The sequence below is a fragment of the Sciurus vulgaris genome, assembly GCF_902686455.1.
Source record: "Sciurus vulgaris genome assembly, chromosome: 2".
Taxonomy (NCBI): Eukaryota; Metazoa; Chordata; class Mammalia; order Rodentia; family Sciuridae; genus Sciurus; species Sciurus vulgaris.
The window spans coordinates 3,246,271-3,252,270 of record NC_136462.1 but is presented as its reverse complement, the minus strand read 5'-3'; positions in this window follow the sequence as shown (position 1 = coordinate 3,252,270).

The following is a 6,000-nucleotide window of genomic DNA, read 5'->3' as shown; positions in this document are numbered from 1 at the left end:
CCCAAGGTGGATCCCTCTAGGCCTAAGACTGTAAAAATGGGTCCAGGTGGCCTGTGACCTGGGGAAGTGGAATCCAAGGGAAGGCTGGGAAATTTCCTTCTTCCTTCTTAAAAAATCACTTTGGGGCTGGGGAGATAGCTCAGCTGGTAGGTAGAGTGCTTGCCTCGCAAGCACAAGGCCCTGGGTTCAATCCCCAGTACCACACACACACACACACAAAAAAAAAAAAAAAAAAAAAAAAAAACACTTTAAAAAGTTTTCTGTGGTGCTGGCAATTGAACCCAGGGCCTCATGCCTGCTAGGCAAGTGCTCTACCACTGAGCCGCACGCAGCCCCCACAGTCCGATATGTTAAAAGCTTGGTCCCCAGGCTGATGCTATAGGGAGGTGGTAGAACCTTTGAGAGGTGGTTGGGGCATGCTCTTAAAGGGGATTGTGGGACACCAGTCTCTTCCTCTCTCCCCTTTTTGCTTCCTAACTCTGAGGTGGATGACTTTGCTCTGCCATGCACTGTTCCCATGATGTGCCACCACAGGCCCCAAATGGGGCCAACCAATCATGGGCTGGAACCTTCAAAGCTGTGAGCCAGAATTAACCTCCTCTCTTTTAAATTGTTCTCTCAGGTATTTAGTTATAGTGATAGTGATAGGAAGCTGGCAGACAAAGAGTGAGAGGATTTGGGAACAACCCGGGGATGTCAGTGTGCCCACAGAAGCCAAGGAACATGGGAGAGGAAGCTCCTGGGGCTGCCTGGTGACAGCAGCAGGCTGAAGGGACAGTTGCTCCCTCTGCTGGAAATGTAGCACCTAGGGGAGGAGAGAAGAGGGCAGGAGGAGAGGAGTGGGGGTAAGTGGGGAACTGCAGGCCACGCTCTGCCCAACCTGGCCCCTGCTGTGCTTCTCTGTTAGGGCTGAGCTGTGACCCCCAAATCTGGATGTTGGAATCCTATCCCGACGACTCAGAACACGATCCTACTTGGAATCAGTTACTCTGCAGAAGAAATTGACAGAGATGAGGTCGTACTGGAGGAGGGTGGGCCTCTTGTCCATGATTGCCTCAGAGCAGACCCTGCTCTGGGGCTGCTCCCCAACACACCACCCCTCCAGGGGTCCTGTAGAGGCCCACTCGCCATCGGTCCCACGCCGTCTCTGCCTCTTGCACTGTCTCTATCTCTTGTCTGTCTCTCCAGCCCCCAGTCACTCCCCCCTGCCTCTCACAGGGAGGTGCAGCAGGCTGGTGGAAGTCCTCTGGCACCAGGTGCCCCTGACTTGTGGTGTGGTCCAGGCTAGTTTTTCTGGCCTCCTTGGGGCCTGTAGCCTAGACCTTCCTGCAGTCTGCCAGTTCCAGAGCCAGGATGCCCTGTGTCTCAGCACTCTGTGTTGGGTTCTGTGCCTCACAAGAGCAATTGCTGATGCTGGGAGCTATTGGCAGCCGTTCTCTTCCAGTGTGGGTTTCTTTTTAAAATTTCTTTAGTTGTATATGGACACAATACCTTTATTTCATTTATTTTTATGTGGTGCTGAGTCTCGAACCAAGTGCTCTACACTGAGCCACAATGTGCGGCCCCTGGAATTTACCAAAGTGAAAACTTTGTCTCCCAGATCACTGCTACTCTGGACACTAGGGCAGCTGACATGCAGGTGGCCTTGGTGAACTATGCACAACCCCAGACCAGTGTGTGGGTTTCTTAATTTTGGCAAATGAACCTCAGTAATGGAAGGTGCTAGGGATAGGGGAAACTGGGAAAGAGGTGTATGGGAACTTTCTATACTATCTTTGAGAGTTTTCTGCAAGTCTAAGATTATTCCAAAATGAAAAGTTTATTAATAACACAAAAATGGAAACAATTCACCTGTGAAGTACTCTTATCAAACAACACTGATTCAGGATCAGGTCTAGCCTTTAAGTCTTCCAGGAATGTGAGGACAGAGTCTTGACAGAAGACCCTACAGGGACGCAAGAAGCAAACCCAGATTTCGGGTATCCATGGGACTAACACCCTGGGCTCTTCAGTCAGAAAATATTAGCAGCAGGATAGAGAGGAACCGATAGTTTCCAGGAGACAAAAGGGATGGATTACAGAGCATGTTGCATGAAGTACCCAGCAAGGCCCCTCCTCCAGGGACTGCGTGTCAGTGGGCTTATTTAGTATCTCCCTTCTGGATGCTTATTTGAACAAACCAACTTCAACAAATCACTTATAAACTGGGTGCAGTGGCACATGTCTATATTCCAACTATTCCAGAAACTGAGGCAGGAAGATTAAAAGTTTGAGACCAGCCTGGGCAACTTAGTGAAACACAGTCTCAAAGTAAAAAAAAAAAGGGACTGGATGTAACTCAGTGGTAGAGCATGTGCAAGACTCTGGGTTAGATACCCAGTACTGAAAAAAAAAGTTTATGAGACAATTGGAGAAACCTGAACATAATCTTGTAGTTGATTATATTGGGGCATATTTTGGTGGGATATGATAATGTCTTGTGATTATTTTTTTTTCCAATACTGGGAATTGAAACAAGGGGCACTCTGAGTCCCACTAAGTTACACCCCCGAAACCCTTTCTAGTTTTTGTTTTGTGACAGGGTCTTGCTAAGTCACCCAGGCTGGCCTCCAACCTATAATCCTCCTGCCTCAGCCTCCCAAGTCATTGGGACTATAGATGTGTGCCATGACTGGGTCCCCCAGCTGCCAGTCCTTTTTTTTTTTTTAAGACAAGCAAGTCACAGACTGGGAGAAAATAATCACAAAACATGTATCTGACCAAGAACATGTAAAGGATTCCCACAACTTAGTGATAAAAAGACAAAGACAACTCTATAAAAAATTATCTAAAGGCTTGAGCTGACATTTCACAAAGATAGAAATATAAATGGCCAGTAAGTGAGAGAGATGTTGAACATCTTATTCATGAGGGAACTACAAATTAAAACGCAGAGAGGGGCCAGGTGTGGTGGTGCAAGCCTGTAATCTCAGTTGCTTGGAGGCCATGAGGGAGGCAGGAGGATGGTGAGTTCGAGGACAGACTAGGCAACTTAGCAAGATTCCGTCTCAGAACAAAAAACAAGTCACTCTCCTCCCTGAGAGGATCCAGTGTCTCTTTTCTTTTTTTCCCTTCTCCTTTTCCTTCTAATACTTTGTAAAAGGCAGCACTGCAAAAACAAAACAAAATAAAACAACCACAGAGACACTTCATATTCTCCAGAATGATTCCAATTTAAAAAAACTGACAGGTGGAAATATGCTCTTGCCTCGTAATGCGCAAGACCTGGGTTTGATCCCCACTACTGCAAAAAAATCCTGAGGACAGTGGATGTTGGGTTACTGGAAGACCCACGCACCTGGCAAGCATGCATGTGGCCTGTCACTCAGGAGTGAGGTGGGGAAGCACTGCCCAGAACCAGACTCACACCTGCTCTGTGACCGTCGCATCCACCGCGGTGTACTGACCCAAGAGAAATGGAACGGTGAGTTCCTAAAGACTTGTCTGAGTTCAGGTAAGCTTTGTGCACATCAGTGAAGGCCGAGTAGCCCAGGTCTCCAGGGACAGGGCCAATGACAACGTGGTACAACGTGGCAGAATGCCATGATATGAGTGGAGCTGAGGAGGTCACGGGATCCTGTACCATGCTGGTTACTTGTAAAGAGCTAGAACGGGCAGCACCTATGGTTCAAGAATAAGAAGCCCAGAATGGGTTGTCTGGGGCAGGTATGGGCCTCTCGGGGGCTGCAGGCTCAGGACTGTGGTGGAAACCTCCCATCGCTTGGTAGGTTTCTACCACACTGATGACCGTTGTCTCAAACTCTTCAGATCACTGTGCATGTGTCAGAACCCACAGAATTCACAATACGATATGCAGTACAGAGTGAGCCTCAGTTCAACTCGGGGCTTCGTCGATGCATCAGTATGGGACTCTCAATTTTAACACACACTACGTGAGTGAGGTGTGATAATGGGAAGGGGAGGTACATGGGAACTCTTTGTATTATTTGTTCAATTTTTCTGTAAAAATCTAAAATGGCTCTGTGGCTGGGATTAGTGCAGTTTAGAGGTAGAGGCCTTGCTAGCACATGCAAGGCCCTAGGTTCATACCCAGCATTGCAATGATAAATAAATAAATAAAATAAAATGGCTTTTAAAAAGAAACTAGCTAGGCGTGGTGGCACACACCTGTAATCCCAGCAATTTGGAAGGCTGTGGCAGAAAGATTGTAAGTTTGAGGCCAACTTGGGAAACATAGTGAGATTCTTTTTCAAAATAAAATAAAAGGGCTGGAGATGTAGCTCAACAGTAGAGCACTTGCCTAGAATTCATGGGATCCTGGGTTCCATTCCAAATGCTACAAGGAAAAAAAAAAAGCTCTTCAGTTTCTGAAATAAAGGTACATTTAATGCAAAACAAAACTCTTTGAATGGCATCCTTAAGGTGTGTGTATTCCACAATATGTAAATATTCTCTAAAACTACAAATATTGAATTTAAGGATATGAATGCTGAAGTAGTTGGGGGTGAAGTGTACTGATGTTTGCAACTTAATTTGAAATGTACCAGTAAAGGAAGAGCTGATGGACACAGATAGGAAGAGAGGCCTTTGATAGGTAGACTCTCAGTGGTGGGTAAGTGGGGCTTTCCTGCACACATTTCAACTCTTCTGTCCATGTGTATTCACGGTAATATGTCAAGAGACACTGATGCAGAATCTCTGTTCCCAGCACCTGGGCCCAGCACCAGCTCATGGTGTTTGTCAAGCCATGTTGGAACTGCTGGGACCACCCTGATGCTGCCCCTCTCCCAGTTTCTGGCAGGGCTCTTTCTAGATACCCACACGCAGTGGGTCAAGTCTCCATGCCAGATGTGCACAGGGCTCAGCACTTACCAGGCACACTCACGATTCAGAAGCCAAGTAGGATGAATATTTTGGCCACTTGAAGGGTGGGCCTTCCAGCTCCCAGCTCAGGTTCAGAGACCTGTTTGGCCTCAGTAGATGTGAGATGAATGTACAAATGCACATGCAGCCAGAAACACTTTTGCGTGACAGAGATGTCCTCCCTGTCCACCTTTAAGAATCAGTCCTCATCTGTAGACCTCTGTGCAAAAGTGCTGTATGTGGCTGGGTAACTGCCCTCTGTCTTTTTTTCTTTTTCTTTGTTTTTGGTACTGGGGATTAAATCCAAAGCACTTAACACTGAGCTACATCCTCAGCCCTTTTAATTTTTAGGCAGGGACTTGCTAAGTTGCTTAGGCCTCACTAAGTTACTGAGGCTAGCTTTTGAACTTGTGACCCGCCCGCCTCAGCCTCCCAAAGTGCTGGGATTACAGGTGTGAGCCACTGCACCTGGCTGGGGTAGAGCCCCCCCCCCCCTTTTTTTGGTTGGGGTCTTTTCTTTTTGGAACTGGAGATCAAACCCCCAGGGCTTTGCATATGTAAGGCAAGCACTTCACCACTGAGCTACATCAGAGTCCTGGGCAGTGGCCCTCTTGAGGCTGAGGCCTCCTCCTCCAGCTGTACAGTCTACTCGCTGTCCATGTGAGGGTGCAGTCAGGACATGACTGCAGGGACCTGAGTCTCCAGAACTGAGAAGCCCATCTACCACCACCCTGGGTTTCAAGACAGGGAGGAACTGGCCCACAGTGGCCTGCCAACCTCTAGGAGAACCTCTGGCCCCATTTCCTTGGGGGACTTGGGCTCTCCATGCAGGACCCAAGCCTCAACCCCCAGCCTTCCAGAGGAACAGGTGTGGGGCAGGGACAGTGAAGGGCGGCTTAGTGGAAGCTCCTTTCCTCATCCTTGTGCTGCTACTGCTTTCTGCTTTGTTCTGAAGGAAGCTGCCCCTGGAGCTTTGTGTGGGGCAGCTCTAGCCCTGTAAAGGAAAAAAACTGTGGAAACTACACAAGTTCCATTTTTAGAATTAAAGCCTGAGTCCAGAAAGGGTGTGACCTGCCAACAGCAAGGCAGAACTGAGCCCAGATTAGCCCTGTCCGGATGCCAAGCAGGCACACCCTG